We start from the raw sequence: 18,750 nt of genomic DNA on the forward strand, positions 1-18,750 counted from the left end.
TCTCAGCCCTAAGCTTTTACAGAGTTTGCGTCACCCTTCCATGTTAACTTCTCTAGGATTAAGATATTTTCCTTTGAAGCAAAAAGGCCCATGTGCACATCACATAAGTGAAATGCTCTTGCTTCCTAATTAGGATGTCTAAAAAGAGTCAAATGGTGATGTCAATTTCATGATTATATTTTTCTAAATTTATATTTTTACTTTTCATAAATTTACAAATTTATTACAAATTTATTCATAAATTTACAAATTTATAATTTTTTATAAATTTAAATGTTTTATACTTTTTATACTTTTATATAAATTTATAATAGTTTGTATTTTTAATAGAGCAGGTATTCAGCTACACATCTGCAATGCTTTAGCACTGAATAATGGTAGAATTATGGTCCACAATGGAGCAGCTTGTATGAGCGTTCTCTAGAGAAAAAAAACCAATATGATATACAAAGATATACAGAAAGCAATTCATTATGAGGAACTGACTCACACAATTATGGGGGCTGAGAAGTCCCACAGTCTGCAGGCTGTCAACTGGAGCCCAGGAAGCCAGTGGTGTAGTTCTAGTCCAGACCTTAAGGCCCAAGAACCAGGGGAACCAATGGTGTAAGCCATAGTCCAAGTCTAAAAGCAAGACCCCTGGTGTCTTCAGGCAGGAGAGGATGGATGTCCCAGCTCAAGCAAAGAACTAGTCCACCCTTCTTCCAATAAACTCTTAACAAATTGGATAATGCCTAACCCCATTAGGTTAGGGTGATCTTATTTACTAAGTCAATGGATTCAAATACTAATCTCTTCCTTAAAACATTCTCACAGACACAACCCAGAAATAATTTTTAGCAGCTATATGATTATTCAGCCCTAGTCCAGTTGACATATAAAATTAACAATCATATTACTGTCATTATCTCACTTTTTAGATATGGTATCGCAGAAGGGACACTAAAACTTCCTAAGTTCCTGGCTCATCTGTAAAACAAAGGTAAGAGTGATGCTGAAATTTGGTTCTTGTGGGGATTAAATAAGACAATGCTTTATAACGTTGAATTAAAATCTGTAAAATGTTCAGACCAGCACCATCTGGGTACTCAATTTATTACATATGAATTGCCAATAATAGCTTCATTAGGCAGGGGAAAAAAAAATGACTTTGTGATCAGAAATCTTGTGCTATTTTGAAATATATAGAAAGTTGTTCCATTTTCTCTAAACCAATTATAAATTGAACGACATATTGATTTTTAGGAGGATAGATTTTTAACTAGTCAAAATAATTCCAACTTTTATGTGAAAAAATAAATATTCCAAGAACAAAAGAAAAATTTTAAACTGAAGTATAAAAGGGGGGAATAATCAGATGTTAAACAATGTATAAATACTAGTGTAAATAGCTTGGTGCTGGCGCATGTACAAACAATTCCATGGAGAATACTCAAAGTGAGCATATGATGAAGGTGGAATTTCAGATTAGTAAATAAGCATATCAATGACTTCAATGAGTTACACTGGAACAGGTTGCTAACCATTTGGGGGAAAAATGTCAGACACTTCTTTCCCTAACACCAAATAAATCCCAGATTGGTCAAAGACTTGAATATAAGAAAAAAACAAATTAAGTCATAAAAACATTAGTAAAAGCCACAAAAAAATTGTACTCCAAATCCAAGTGTTTGGAAGTCCTTTCCAAAGAAAACAAAAAACCCAGAATTATAAAATAAATTATTCATTAGATAAAGAAAAGATTGACTACATAAATACTAAAAAAGCTTGTAAAAAAAATAAACTGAAAAGAAAATGTCATATGGGTAAAATCATGTAATTTAAATGACAATGAACTAATATCCTTAGATTATAAAGAAATACCATAAATCAAAGAAATGATAAATTAAAAGGGCATACATAGGTAGCATAAAGAAAAGGAAATAAAAACAGCTTTTAGACATTTAAAGATGTTCAAATTTACTTTAAAGAAGCATATATTTAATTATTAATACAGGATCATTTTAACCTATTGAATTGTCAAAAGTAAAAATTTCAAAAATACATTTTGCTGGCCAAGGTATGAGTAGTCATTCTCTTTTGTTGTTTGGGAAACATAATTTAGTATACTCTCTTCACAGAGTAGTGTAATACTATGTATCAACATTTAAAATTCACAAGGCTTTGATGAAGCAGTTCCTCCTCTAGGAATTTATTCTGCACATACACTTGACATGGATAAGCAATGTCTATAACAGCAAGGTACTAGAAACAGCCTAAAAGTGTATTGCTAAGGGTTCATTATAAATTATGGTACACCCACATAATGGAATACCATACAACCACTAAAAATGACAGATACAAAAAAAAATTAGATAGATATAGGTATAAAATGAATGCTGTTTTAATCTATGAATAATCAGGAAAACATCAACTATCTCTAGATAGTTCAGCCAGAGAAAATGTGGATAGGGCTAAAGGGGGCAGAAGGAAGAAGAAGGTATATCCCAAATATTTGGAAATTGTTAGGTGTCAGAAGGACTAGAGTAACCAAGGAAACAAAGGAATGTTGCCCAATGATCAGAAATCTGCTACCACCTTTGGGCAGGAGCCCATGGACCTTCATGGGGCACTGAAGTGCTGAGGGTACTTTGAGTATAACTGAGCAGAAGGAGCCTGTTACCACTGCTCCCAGCCTCACCAGAGTCATTGTCATGGAGGTGGCTGGAACTCCTGCCATTGCAAACCCACTACCACTTTGGAATCATCAACATTTCTTGAACCCACAGACACCTGCAGTTACTTGCTGCATCATGCCATTGCCACCTTCCAATGCCATTAACAGAATCATATGAAGAAAAAAAAAAAAAAACTTCCCTCTTCCTTTAGCCTCCTAATCTCCTTCCTCCTCTTTGAGGACTATAACTAGAAACCAGCTAAGAAGGGAACCTGTAGAGTGTAGTTGTGGGCCTTCAAGTCCTGTGTGATCAAGAAGACAACAGGCAGTATTTGGTACAATTTCCAAAAGACAATAGAAAATATGAAGATCAAGGTAGAATCTCCATACTGTTTTCCATAATGATGTACCACTTTATGTTTGTACCAGCAATGCTTAAGAGTTCTCCTTTCTCCCCAACCCTCTCAACATGCATCTCTTGTTGTTTTAGTAATGGCCACTGTAACAGGAGCAGGGTAACATATCTTTGTGGTTTTGATTTGCATTTTCCTGATGATTACTGATGATTTCATTTACTTGTTGGCCATTTGTAGGTCTTCTTTGGAAAAATGTCTATTCAGGTCATTTGTCCATTTTGTAATGAAATTTAATTTATTTTTGCTATTAATGTGCATGAGTTACTTATATATTAGAATATTATTGCATTATCAAATATGTTTGCAAATGTTTCCTCTAATCATAGGATGTCTTTTCAGTTTGTTGATGATTTCTCTTCTCTGCAGAACAAAGATTCCTCAAAAAATTAAAAATGAATTACCATATGATCCATCCAATCCTACATCTGAGTATATATCCACAAGAAATGAAATTGCTATCTCAAAGAGATATATGTAACCCCCCCATATTCATTGCAACATTATCTATAATAGCCAAAACATGGAAACAAACCAGGTATTCATTGGCGGACAAATGGGTAAAGAAAATGTGGTATATATAAATAACAGAATATTTACCCCCCAAAAAAGAAAAAACAACCTGCCTTTGTAAAAACATAGATGGACCTTGAGGGCATTACGCTAAGTGGAATAAGTCAGGGAGAGGCAAATACTATATGATCTCATGTAAATGTGGTAGGTAAAAAAGCCAAACTCAGAGAAGCAGGGAGTAAGTAAAACTCTGGTTCCCAATCATTGGGGAGTTTGGGAAATGAGGAGATGTTGGTCAAAGGGTACAAACTTCCAGTTGTAAGAGGAACATGTTCTGGGCATCTCATGGGCAGTATGATGATTACAGTTAATAATACTATATTGTGAAAGGAGGCAAAATGGCAGAGGATAATGGACTAAAATGACATCAAGTCATAGGAGTTCAGCTAGATAGTTATCAAACCATTCTGAACACCTATGAACTCAACAGGAGATGGAGGAGAAGAAGAACATTCTAGGAACAGAAAACTGACCACTTTCTGAACTGTGGGACGAGCCGAAAAGTGAATCCGAAGCAATGGGAAGATACAAGGTAGGGGGAGGGGCCAGCTCCCAGCAAGTGATAGAGCAGCAGAGCACAAAATCAGAACTATTAGAAGTCTACTCCACTGAGGGACATTGCTCCAGAGGCTAAGCAGGGGTGGAGCCCTCGCAGAGACAGTGTGGTCTCAGAACCCATGGGGCCACTGAAAGATCGGGGGTGTCTGAGTGTGCCAGAGATCTCAGGTACTGGAGCAGGGAAGCTGGCCACAGAGATGGAGCTGAGGAGTGAGCTGAGTGAGCTGAGGAGTGAGCTCTTAGCTCGGGGTTACCTTAAACCGTGATCCACAACATAGTCGGTCACTGCTCTTTGAGCAGGAACCCCACAAGTGGCAGATTCAGGGAGACATACCTTCCTCCTACAGAAGCAGGAATCTGCTAAGTTTGGAGAGATGTGCACCAAAGACAGAAATGCTCAGTCACAGACCTGGTGAGTCCAGAGCACGGCTGGAGACCAGGGAGAGGGGAGTGATTGAGCGTTTTTCTCCAAGGACACACTGAGGAGTGTAGCCCCAGGCTCTCAGATCCTCCAGGCTGGATTTTGGGAGGCTGCCATTTTCATTCATGTCCTCCAGAGCTCTACAAAAAGCATATTCATGGAACAAAAGCTCCTGAAAGTGAACCCCAGCAGATTACTCAGTCCGGCCCCCTGCAATGGCAGTGCAATACTGCCTCGGGCAAAGGCATTTGAGAATCACTACAACAGGCCCCTCCCCAAGAAGATCAGCAAGAACATCCAGCCACGACCTAGCTCACCAATCAAGGAGAAGAGTGAAACTCCAGAGACAGGGGAAAGCAATGCATGAAATTCATGGCTTTCTCCCCATGATTCTTTAGTCTTGCAAAATTAAATTAAATTTTTTAACTTTATTTTTTTCTTATTCTAATTTTTTTAACTTTTCCCCTTTCCTTTTTTTAACTACTTTATCTTAACAATACTTTTCAAAAAAATATTTTTAAACCTTCATTATTATAGTCATATTTTATCCCTCATTGTATTTAATCTTATTTTTGTTATACATATAGGTATTTTTAAAATTTTGGGGTACAATTTCTTTTTTATTTTGGGGTACAATTTCTTCTAATAGATCAAAATATACCTTAAATCTAGCACAGGGCTTTGGTCTAGTCTCCAGCCTGAGGACATTTTCTCCCTTTTTTTTTTTCTTCTTTCTTTTTTCAACTAACTTATCAGTTCATTTTTAGAATTTTTTTCTAATTTTCATCTTTACAGTCATATTCCATACCTTCATCACGTTTACCCTTATTTGTGTGTGTGTGTGTGTGTGTGCTGGCGTGTGATATATATATATATATATATATATATATATATATATATATATATATATATATGTTTTTCTTTCTTTAAAATTTTGGGAGGTAGTTTCCTCTAAGACACCAAAATACATTCAAAATCAAGTGGGTGGCTCTGATCTATTCACCAGTATATATAATATGTATGTGTATGTATGTATGTTTGTGTGTGTGTGTGTGTGTGTATAATATATAGAGAAAGGGGGTAAAAAGAAATTAAATATATATCTATAACAGAAATTAAATTTAAAATATATATATTTTTTTAATTTACTTTCTTTTTATCCCCTTTTTTCTCCACCACCCGCCCTGGTTTGGGGTCTCTTCAGATTTGGTTAGCATACATTTTTCTGAGGACTTTGCCACCCTTTTAGTATTTTATTCTCTCATTCATATATTCTTATCTGGATAAAATGGCAAGGCAGAAAAACTCACCACAAAAAAAAAAAAAAAAAAAAAGAACAAGAAACAGTATTGTCGGCTAGGGACCTAAAAAATACAGACATTGATAATATTTCAAATCTAGAGTTCAGAATGACGATTCCCAAGGTGCTAGCTGGGCTTGAAAAAGGCATGGGGGATATTAGAGAAACCCTGCCTAGAGAAATAAAATCCCTTTCTGGATAAATAAAAGAACTAAAATCTAACCAAGCTAAAATTGAAAAAAGGTATTAATGAGGTGCAATCAAGAATGGAGACTCTTGGGGCACCTGGGTGGCTCAGTGGGTTAAGCCGCTGCCTTCGGCTCAGGTCATGATCTCAGGGTCCTGGGATCGAGTCCCGCATCAGGCTTTCTGCTCAGCAGGGTCAGCAGGGGGCCTGCTTCCCTTCCCCTCTCTCTGCCCGCCTCTCTGCCTACTTCTGACCTCTCTCTGTCAAATAAATAAATAAAATCTTAAAAAAAAAAAAAAGAATGGAGACTCTTACTGCTAGGATAAATGAGACAGAAGGAATAATTAGTGATAAAGCAGACCAAATGATGGGGAATAAAGAAGCTGAACAAAAGAGAGACAAACAACTACTAGACCAGGAGGGCAGAATTCGAAAGATAAGTGATACCATAGTACCAAACAATATTAGAATAATTGGGATTCCAGAAGAAGAAGAAAGAGAAAGGGGGGCAGAAGGTATATTGGAGCAAATTATAATAGAGAATTACCCTAATATGGCAAAGGGAACAAGCATCAAAATCCAGGAAGCATAGAGAACCTCCTTCAAAGTAAAAAAAAAAAAAAAAAAAAAAAAAAAAGGTCCATACTCCATCATCTAAGAGTAAAACTTATTAATCTTGGGACAAGAAGTCTGTAACATACAATAGTAGAAATATTAGATTGGCAGCAGACTTAACCACAGAGACCTGGCAGGCCGGAAAGAACTGGCATGATATATTCAGAGCACTAAATGAGAAAAATATGTAGCCAAGAATACTCTATCCCGCTAGGCTATCGTTAAAAATAGAATGTCCTGGGGTGGCAATCCTGATATCAGACCAATCAGACTATAAACCAAAGACTATATTAAGAGATGAAGAAGGGGACTATATCATACTCAAAGGGTCTGTCCAACAAGAAGATCTAACAATTTTAAATATTAATGCCCCTAACATGCGAGGAGCCAACTATATAAACCAATTAATCATGAAATCAAAGAAACACATTGACAATAATACATAATAGTAGGGGACTTTAACACCCCCTTCACTGAAATGGACAGATCATCCAAGCAACAGATCAATGAGGAATTAAAGGCCTTAAAGGACATACTGGAGTAGATGGACATCACAGATATATACAGAACATTCCATCCCAAAGCAACAGAATACACATTCTTCTTTAGTGCACATGGAACATTTTCCAGGATAGATCACATCCTGGATTACAAATCAGGACTCCACCAGTACAGAAAGATTGGGATCACCCCTGCATATTTTCAGACCACAATGCTCTGAAGCTAGAACTCAATTACATGAGGAAAGTTGGAAAGAACTCAAATACCTGGAGGTTAAAGAGCATCCTACTAAAGAATGAATGGGTCAACCAGAAAATTAAAGAATTGAAAAAAATCATGGAAACAAATGATAATGAAAACACAACTGTTCAAAATATGCAGGACACAGCAAGACAGTCCTGAGAGGAAAGTACATAGCGATACAAACCTTTCTCAAGAAACAAGAAAGGTCTGAAGTATACAACCTAAACCTACACCTAAAGGAGCTAGAGAAAGAACAGCAAAGAAAGCCTAAACCCTGCAGAAGAAATCATAAAGATCAAAGCATAAATCAATGAAATAGAAACCAAAAGAACAATTAACAAATCAAAGACTAGTAGTTGGTTCTTTGAAAGAATTAATAAGATTAATAAAGCCCTGGCCAAGTTTATCAAAAAGAAAAGAGAAAGGGCCCAAATAAATAAAATCATGAATGAAAGAGGAGAGATCATAGCCAAAACCAAAGAAATACAAACAATTATAAGAACATATTATGAGCAACTATATGCCAGCAAATTGGACAATCTGGAAGAAATGGATGCATTCCTAGAGACATAAAAATGACCAAAACTGAACCAGAAGAAATAGAACTGAACAGACCCATAACGAGTAAAGAGATTGAAGCAGTCATCAAAAATCTCCCCACAAACAAGAGCCCAGGTCCAGAGGGCTTCCCAGCTTCCCAGGGAAGCTTCCCAAAGCTTCCCTTCCCAGAGGGCTTTAAATGTTCCCTACCAAACATTTAAAGAAGACTTAATACCTATTCTTCTGAAACTGTTCCAAAAAAGTAGAAATGGAGGGAAAACTTCCAAACTCATTTTCTGAGGCCAGCATTACCTTGATCCCAAAACCAGACAAAGACCCCATCAAAAAAGAGAATTATAGACCAATATCCTTGACGAAAAGAGATATGAAAATTCTCACCAAAATACTAGCCAAAGGATCCAACAGTACATTAAAAGAATTATTCACCACGATGAAGTGGGATTTATTCCTGGGCTGCAAGGTTGGTTCGACATCTGCAAAACAATCAATGTGATACAATACATGAATAAAAGAAAGAACAAGAACCATATCTCTCAATAGATGCTTAAAAAGCATTCGACAAAGTACAGCATCCTTTCTTGATCCAAACTCTTCAAAGTGTAGGGATAAAGGGTTCATTCCTCAATATCATCAAAGCCATCTATGAAAAACCCACAGTGAATATCATTCTCAAAGGGGAAAAACTGAGAGCTTTTCCCCTAAGATCAGGAACACAGCAGGGATTTTCACTATCACCACTGCTATTCAACATGGTACTAGAAGTCTTAACCTCATCAATCAGACAACAAAAAGAAATAAAAGGCATCTGAATCAGCAAAGAAGAAGTCCAACTCTCACTCTTTGCAGGTGATATGATACATTATGTGGAGAACCCAAAAGACTCTACTCCCAAAACTACTAGAACTTGTACAGGAATTCAATAAAGTTTCAAGCTATAGAATCAATGCACAGAAATCAGTTGCATTTCTATATACCAACAGCAAGACAGAAGAAAGAAATTAAGGGGTTGATCCCATTTACAACTGCACCCAAAATCATAAGATACCGAGGAATAAACCTAACCAAAGAGGCAAAGAATCTGTATTCAGAAAACTATAAACTACTCATGAAAGAAATTGAGACATAAAGAAATGGAAAAGTGTTCCATGCTCATGGATTGGAAGAACAAATATTGTGAAAATGTCTACACATTTAATGAAATCCCTATCAAAATACCATCAATTTTTTCAAAGAAATGGAACAAATAATCCTAAAATTTATACTTTTTATGGAATCAGAAAAGACCCTGAATACCCAGAGGAATGTTGAAAAAGAAAGCCAAAGTTGGTGGCATCCCAATTCCAGACTTCAAGCTCTATTACAAAATTATCATCACCAAGACAGTATGGGACTGGCACAAAAACAGACACATAGATCAATGGAACAAAATAGAGAGCCCAGACATAGACCCTCAACTCTGTGGTCAACTAATCTTCAACAAAGCAGAAAAGAATGTCCAATGGAAAAAACACAGTCTCTTCAACAAATGGTGTTGGGAAAATCGGACAGCCACAGGCAGAAGAATGAAACTGGACCATTTCCTTACACCACACACAAAAATAGACTCAAAATGGATGAAGGACCTCAATGTAAGAAAGGAATCCATCAAAATCCTTAAGAGGCAGCAACCTCTTCAACCTCAGCCATAGCAACTTCTTCCTAGAAGCATTGCCAAAGGCAAAGGAAGCAAGGGCACAAATGAACTCTTGGGACTTCATCAAAATCAAAAGCTTTTGCACAGCAAAGGAAACAGTCAACAAAACCAAAAGACAACTGACAGAATGGGAAAAGATATTGACAAATGACATATCAGATAAAGGGCTAGTATCCAAAATCTATAAAGAATTTATCAAACTCAACACCCAAAGGATAAATAATCCAATCAAGAAATGGGCAGAGGACATAAACAGACATTTCTGCAAAGAAGACATCCAGATGACCAACAGACACACAAAAACTGCTCAACATCACTCGGCATCAGGGAAATAATCAAAACCACAATGAGATACCACCACATACCAGTCAGAATAGCTTAAATTAACAAGTCAGAAAATGACAGATATTGGAGAGGATACGAAGAAAGGGGAACCCTCCTACACTGTTGGTGGAAATGGAAGCTGGTGCAGCCACTCTGGAAAACAGCATGGAGGTTCCTCAAAAAGTTGAAAATAGAGATGCCCTATGACCCAGCAATCACACTACTGGGTATTTACCCTAAAGATACAAATGCAGTGACCCAAAGGGGCACATGAAACTGAATTTTTTTTTTTATCAGCAATGTCTACAACAGCTAGCTAAACTATGGAAAGAACCTAGATGTCCATCAATAGATGAATAGATAAAGAAGATGTGGAGATATATATATATATATATATATATATATATATATATATATATACATACATACATAATGAAATACTATGCAGGCTTAAAAGAAATGAAATCTTGCCATTTGCAACATGAATGGAACTAGAGAGTATTTTGCTGAGCAATATAAGTCAATCAGAGAAAGACAATTATCATATGATGTCCCTGATATGATGAGGAATTTGAGAGGGAGAGTCAAGGGTTTGCAGGGGTAGGAAAGGAAAAAAAATGAAACAAGATGGGATTGGGAGGGAGACAAACCACAAGAGATTCTTAATCTCAGGAAACAAACTGAGGGTTGCTGTGTAGAGGGGAGTATGGAGAGGGTGGTTGGGTTATGGACATTGAGGAGGGTATGTGCTATGGTGAGTGCTGTGAAATGTGTAAGCCTGATTATTCACAGACCTGTACCCCTGGGGCAAATAATACATGTTAGTAAAAATAAATAATAAAAAAGGGGAAAAAATAGTATATTGCTATGAGAGTAGATTTTAAATGCTCTCACAATAACAACAACAAAATGGTAACTATGTGAGGTGAAAGATGTATTAACTAATCTTATTGTGTTCAACATTTCACAATAAAATCACACAGTATACACTAAACTTATAAAATGTTGTATGACAATTACATAGCCAGATTCCCCCCCCCCCCGCCTTTTTTTAAGTCTGTATGTGTGAAGAGGGTGAGTGTATGTTTCTATGTAAAGAGGACAAAACAGGGTGCCCGGGCAGCTCAGTTGGTTGAGCCATCAACTGCCTTCAGCTCAGGTCATGATCCTGGAGTCCTGAATGCAGTCCCGCACCGGGCTCCCCACTCTGTGGAGAAGTCTGCTTCTCCCTCTGACCTTCTACCCTCTCGTGCTCTCTCGCCCTCTCTCTCAAATAAATAAATAAAATCTTTAAAAAAAATTTAAAAAGAGAGAGAGAGAGAGAGAACAAAACATGAGAATCTCAAAACAGGAGTTGTTTCCTAATTGGAATTGAAATTGAGGAAACAAAGTTACAGGTGAGACAAAAACTTTTCTTTCGATTCACTATTTATTCTTTTGTACCATATACATGAATTCCTTAAAAGAGAGAACTATGTCTCCTAAAAACCAACGACTGCCATGATAAGTCATAAAATACACTCTCTCCCTTCAGATTTTTTTTTTTTCACTTAAAAATATTGTCTTTTAATTTAGGATTTCTAAAAACAAACAAACAAACAAAAGAAACATACCAAAACAAAACTTAAAGCACAGAACTTCTTTACCCTTCTCAAAAAAAAAAGTCATGGGATAAAATGCATCAAAACATGTGCTGTTGCCCTTCCAAATTACAAAAAGTGTTATCTTCCTTGCGTAGGGGAAGAAAATTTTCCCTTCTTTCCTTCTAGGTTCTTTGGCTGCCTAATAAATTAAAATGACACAAACCAGATTAATAGGAGAAAAACACATTTAATTTTGTACATTTGGGAGTCTCCAAAATATGAGGCTCAAAGAATTGAGCCAAGCAGGCAGCTTTTATACTTTTTAGGCAAAGAAACAATAAATTTGTGAAGAACTGACGAGACCAAGAGTTCAGGCTTGGGGTAGTAAATTAGTGAGGAAATAACAAGGTTTGATTGTACAGCCTTCTCAGCCTTGAATTCCCTCTCCCTGGTGTTAAGGATGCTTTCCAATCTCCTGGTAAAGGGAGATTACCTTCACAGATTTGAGATTTACTTCCTGCTTTCACAGGGATAAGGGAGGATCAGAGGGTCCTTCCTGCATCCGTTTTTTTCCCAAGTAACTTTAATTCAAAATAATCACTATGCCAAAGTGGTACATTCTAGGGTGGCATTTGTGGCTCCCCTTCAGGAAAGAAGGACTAGATTTGAAAAAGGGAGCTTTTAAAGCAGTTCGCATTTTATTTATTATTTTTGTCTTCTCTTTTTAGTTTTTTTTTTTTTTTTTGGAGAGCCAGTGAACATGGGAGAAAGGGTGGGGGACCGGCAGAGGGAACGGGAGAGAGAGAATCTTAAGCAGGCTCCACACTCAACTCAGAGCCCAATTCAGGGCTCGATTCACAACCCTGAGATTACCACCTGAGCCAAAATCAAGAGTTAGATGCCTAACCTGACTGAGACACCCAGATGCCCCTGCAGTTTGTATCTTAACAAACCATGAGAGACTGTGGACTCTGAGAAACAAACTGAGGGTTTTGGAGAGAGGTGGGGTAGGGGGGTGGGTGAGCCTGGTGTTGGGTATTAAGGACGGCATGTATTACATGGAGCCTTGGATGTGTTGCATAAACAATGAATTCTGGAACACTGAAAAACAATTATATATATATATATATATATATATATATATTTTTTTTTTTTTTTTTAAAGCCTCTTTCCGGGTGCCTGGGTGGCTCAGTGGGTTAAGCCTCTGCCTTCGGCTCAGGTCATGATCTCAGGGTCCTGGCATCGAGTCCCGCATCGGGCTCTCTGCTTGGCAGGGAGCCTGCTTCCTCCCCTCTCTCTGCCTGCCTCTCTGCCGACTTGTGATCTCTCTCTGTCAAATAAATAAATAAAATCTTTTTTAAAAAAGCCTCTTTCCTCCTTTTTTTCTTTCAGTCTCAGGCAAGTATGGGCAGAGTTTTAGTTACACTGCAGACTGTTTACATTTCAAAGACATGGTAAAATCGGCATCTTCAAGAAACAGAGAAAGATGCAAGTTTCTTCCTTGGAGTTTTGGGGTGTATTTTTCTATTATCAATAGTCTAGAGAAATTAGCATTTAAATGTTTCCTTCTTTTTCTTAAGTGCAGGACAATTGTACTTCCAACGTCCTGATCTTTACAATACCTGTAAATGTATGGAGGCAAATAGGAAAGGGTCTGCGTGGACATTGTGTTGCTCTCAGAGTTATGCTTTTGTTTCTCCAAAGATTCAAGTTGCAAATCAAGAATTGTTGATTTTAACTTTTTTCTCTTGCATTCCTGGTAAGCTCTCGTTTAAAAAAAAAAAAAAAATTGTTCACAGCTTTCATTAGAATGCTGCGAGGTTGACTAGCTCACCCACCCACACTATTTTGAATTTGCCTTTTTCTATCAGGGAGAAATTTTTCTGCTATGGAGGAAATTTAAAGATTTCAATGTTCTGGAGCTTCAGGGTTTACTGCAGTGTGCCTTTATAAAATCTGTATAAAGCATCCAAAAAACGTCCTAGGATACTCTCCTTTCCTAGTGCACAATTCAACCTTAGACCAATACGCCTTTTTATTTTATTTTTTTTAAGAGAGAGTGCACGTGTGCACGTATGCAAGGAGGTGGGGAGCACAGGGAGAGAGAGCATCTTAAGCAGGCTCTATACCCAGCACAGAGTCTGACATGGGACTCTATCTCACAACCCCAAGATCATAACCTGAGTCAAAATCAGGAGTCGGATGCTCAACCAACCAAGCCACCCAGGTGCCCTGACCAATTCACTTTATAGGGAAAGACACTACTATGGCTTCTATCAACCCCTGAACACTGTCCTATAGCTGATCTGTATCCCAAATAATTTGTAGGAGGGCCATTTGTTTCCTGTGTGTAGGGAAGGAAGTTATGAATGGACTCTATTTTTAATTCTTTCCTAAATTTGGTAGGATCTTTTGAAAGTAGAGGTAAAGGGCTTTAAATTTTTAAAAATCTGTGCTGTCTTGGGCACAGGAATTCTTTGGGGGGGGGGGGCGGGCGGTGAGGATACATCTGCAAAGGACATTGCCTGGGAAGGCCTGAAGCTGGCAGAGCCTGATTACAGAGCCCTGGAAAGCAGGAACAGTGAAGTGAACCTCACTGCCCCACCCTCGTGATTCTGCTAAATTCACTTCCTGGCTGTCCGTGTGTACACGAATAACCTGTAGACCCTATGCCTAGAGATAAGGACGGACTAAAGATAGGGACGGAGAGCTCTCTGTAAGTTGTATAGGGGAAGGGAGTTAAAACAGGTAGCATGCTTAGAAAAAGCAGGGTGTTTAAGGGATTTTCTGAGAAAGGTAGAAGAGTTTGGGAGCTACAAGAATCTGGTGAGGAGATGGGGCTGGATTTTACGAAAGAGACGTTATATCAGATGTGGACTTCAGTTTTTGTTCTAAGTCTAACTTCAGATCTTCCATCTTATTAAAAGGGTTCTTTATGGCTAGCCATTATATCCCTTGTGTCTTCCTTTCAATTTGATCTTCCATAGGTACCAATAAGGCAATTCTTTAAGATGAAGAGTCTCTAAAAAAATTTCATTCGAATATACCAATCAAAGCATCCACCATTTGACTATTAATAAGTAGGATCTTAACATTAATCTCAGCAATGACTCAAACCAAAAACTTTTTATGACTTAATCACAGACACAAGAAGTGTCCCAAAGGAGCATGCAAAAGATGCAGCCCTCAGAAGATCCAGAAAGTTCACTCCCAGAGTTAGCTTAAGAGAGTGAAAATCTTTATTGTCACAGGTTGTAACAATGGTATAGTGTAAAGCATATCTCTGGTCTCCCATGGGAATGTGAGATGCCTCCACTCACACACTTGCTAATCTGAGACACTGAGTAGGCAAATGGGACTTCTCCAGGACTAACAAAACAACACAGGTTGAGATGACAAAGAACTGCTATAGACCAGGACCCCTTACAACAAATTCCCCTGAAAGCTGGCAAGATTGGACAGAAGATGGCTGCTTGTGATTTCATGTCTCAGAACTTAGTCTATTTAACTGGCTACCAAATGCCCACTGATATGCATCTTCTGGCTGGCAGACACAGAGACAACATTCTCACTGGTCACGAAGCCCAGCTCTAAGCACATAGCAAAATGAAGACCCAAAGAAAAACTATGACCTTTCAGGAGGAAAGGAATCAATAGAAAACAAGAGTACACATAACAAATCTTTACCAGAGTCACTATACTCAAGGGACTAATGCATACTAATATTTTCTCCTGGTAATCTAAATGTAGAACAGGAAAAGGACTCTCCCACAGGGGTAGAGCATTTGACTGCAGGAAAAGGACTCTCCCTGCTCTCACTTCCACCAGATCCAGTAGGCAGAGATCCCGAGGCTGATGTGGTAAGAATTCTCTCCTTGCGCCAGCTCTTGTCAGAGGTGCCAGCATCTCTCAGCTGTGGCTGCCCCAGAGCAAGCAATGTGCAGAGCCGCACTTTGGGTGCCAGAACTGCAGAAAAGGAAATATTTTCCCTTCCTCCCTTCTAGGCTCCTTGGCCGGTCTAATAATTAAATCGACATAAGAAAGATTAACAGGAAAAAATTTAATATCTACACATCGAATCCCAAAGATATGAGGCTCAAAGAAATGACCAGAGCAGGAAGCTTTTAGATCTTTTTGACAAAATCTGTGAAGAACTGACAAGACTAAGAGTTTGAGCTTAGAGTAAATAAATGAGGAAGTCAGTAGGTTTGTTTAGACAACCTTCTCAGCCTTGAACTCCCCATCTCTGATATTAAGGATGCCTTCCAACCTCCTGGTATAAGAAGGAAACCTTCACGTATGGGAGATTTATTTCCCACCACCAGGGACAGAAAGGAGGGTCAGAGTATCCTTGCCTGGGTTATTTCTCAAGTAACTTTATTTGAAATAATCAATATGCCAAAGTAGCATGATCTGGTGGGATATTCTGTTCACTTTACTTGAACTCTGCAATCGCAATAGAAACTATTTTGTTTTTCACATGTATAAAATGAAAGGCAGGAAAAGGAACAGACTTGCCTCAAGTGACTCAGCCAATACATTGTAGAGTTGGGAGTTTGGACACGGGTTGCCCGTTCCAAAGCCTCTACAACGTTCAGTTTATTAAACTGCCTTTTTTCCATTCTGTCCAAATCCTTTCACTGGCTTGGATTTTGCAATACCAAATACTGTCTGAAATAAGAGTCCCACTGGTTAGAGCTTAACGACATCATCGTTGGAAGAAGACTTTTACCTTAGACTTGTATTTGTATGGCCTTGCTTAACTACATACTAGTAATAATAATCACTATCATATCAGAAGTGAAGGGACCTCTCACCACCACCTCTCACTCATGACTGAGTCCTAATTATGTGCTGGGAATCATACTAGACACTCTAGACATACTGTCTTCTTTAAGCAGAGCATTACATAGTAGTCCCATTGGCCTTGGTGTTATAGACTGATCGATGCCCCCGCAACAAACTCAGATAATGAAGTCTAAACCCCTAATACCATAGAATGTGACTGTATTTGGAGATAAAGCCTTTGCAGGGATAATTAAGATTCACTGGCGTCCTATGAGTGTCAAGTAACTTGGTGACAATTTTTTCTTTTTCTTTCTTTCTTTTTTAACTGTTTATTTTCCAACAACTTTATTTCCATTTTGTTTGCCTTTGTGGAACAGCAGCTTGAGACCACTCAGTGGTTGCTGCGACCCACTGAGTGGCCTGAGTGGTGGGAGCTGCTGACCAGACTTCGGTGGCCAGTCTTTAGTAGGGAACTGCTCAACAGGCACCAAGGGCACCTGCCCGCCTTCAGACCAGTCTGCGACTTTAACCGTGAACTCAGGAGCAGACGCCGTCCATTCACCCTGAAATTCCTCCTTCTTGGTCACAACCTTTTCAGCAGCGGTCTGCTCTTCTTTTCAATCTCTTCGGGATCTCTGTAGAAGCACATATCAGGCATGACCTCCTGTGGGCGCTCACAGGAAACGGTGCCACGCATGGGCAGAACTTCCCTGACCAGCATCTACCACAACAGACCCGCTGAGTGAGGTCCCTTGTTGTTGCAATGGAAGGCAATGCCCACAGAGCACAGAGGAGGGTCTGTGTTACACAGAGCTATGGTAGGCAGGTTGACATGAGATGCCTCTGTGAGAGGCTGGTAATCAGCTCTGGGATCAGTAACCACGAGTAGTCTGGGCTCCCAGAAGGCTGCCTGGATCCGGTTAGCGAACATTCCAGGAGTGAAGCGGCCGGCCACAGCAGTGGCTCCAGGAGCAGCAGCAAACTTCAGCCCAGCCTGCTGGCCAGTATTCCTGGACTATATGACACCAACATCAGCTCGGGTTTCAATGGCAACAATGGCATGAGCTGCCAGCAGAAGCTTCTCCCAGGTTCTCTGCAGATTTATGTTGTAGATACCATGACTATTCCATTTTAGAAGTCAAGGTTGGTGCCACCTAAATGGGTTCCTGCTGCAAGGAATTCGAGGACATCCTCCTCCTTCATTTGCAGGACATCAAGGGCTCTGGACATTGTCAAAGTTTCCCCTCAAGTCACAACGGGTATGCAAAACAATGCCGGATGGACCCTTCCCTGGATAGCATGGAAAAAGTATTTTTTCTTCTTTTTTTCATTGCATATATTTATTTTAGTTTTGTTAATTTCAAATATTCATTGACCTCTTGGTGTCACTTGCTGTCAATATAACTGGTGTCCTTATAAGAAGGGACAGACAGCAGGGATGCAGGCACACAGAGAAAAGGCCATGTGGGGACTCAGTGAGAAGGGGGCAATCTGCAAGCCAAGGAAAGAGGCCTCAGCAAAAACCGAACCTGCTGACACTTTGATCTCAGATTTCTAGCTCTCTGAAGTATGAGAAAATAAATTTCTGTTGTTTAAACCACCCTACCTTTGGCATTTTGCTAAGGCCACTGTAGCAAACTAAAACACATGTAGGACATGATAAATTTCGGTGAGATTTCCTTGTACTCTTGAAATGGATTTAAAGCAAGAAAAGCTAACACAACTGAAAAATCAGTCACACAATTCTAGTGCTACCGATTCTCCTGCTTTTTGGCAATGGCTGTGGGTCAAGGGGTGTTCTTTGTCCACCCAGGACTTACAGAGCTAATAACTGTGCTTCAGTCCAAGACAATAACATTGGCTAGCAGCCCACTGCCCATCAAGATCAGTACATTATTAGAAAGACCTAACACATAAAATGGAAAAGAGGAACCTTCAGAGAAAGCATGCATGGTGAGAACAGGTTAGAGTGGCACAGGTGTTCTCTAACATTCTCACAGAAAAGTCCATTCTCCACATGTGACTGATGAAATAAATCCTCAAAGGGGTCAAACAGAAGATAGTTCTTTCAGTAAAGATGCTCAGTAAAGAAACTCATACAAAACAATAATTATTAAAGGCCAAGCAGAAACCACGACATTTGGCAAAGAGGCTGGTCTTACCTTTGAAAGATCACAGCTGGGGAAGGCATAGACAGAGTCTTAAAAAGAGAGCCTCTCAGGGACTTTTTGTGGGGATACCATGAAAATCAAGCCCAAGGATTATTTTCCACAGATAAACTGCTGAGGCCAGCAGAGGAGGGGCTGTGGGTAAAGGAAGTATGTTCTAGGTGAA

At 38.9% G+C, this 18,750-nt stretch overlaps 1 pseudogene; it reads right to left on the reverse strand.

Moving 5' to 3' along the window:
• Positions 1-361: 361 nt before the first annotated feature.
• Positions 362-17,646, reverse strand: LOC132003221 (small ribosomal subunit protein uS2B-like; annotated as a pseudogene).
• Between the last annotated feature and the right edge of the window lie 1,104 nt (positions 17,647-18,750).

This window comes from Mustela nigripes, chromosome 16 (assembly GCF_022355385.1).
Source record: "Mustela nigripes isolate SB6536 chromosome 16, MUSNIG.SB6536, whole genome shotgun sequence".
NCBI classification, from domain to species: domain Eukaryota; kingdom Metazoa; phylum Chordata; class Mammalia; order Carnivora; family Mustelidae; genus Mustela; species Mustela nigripes.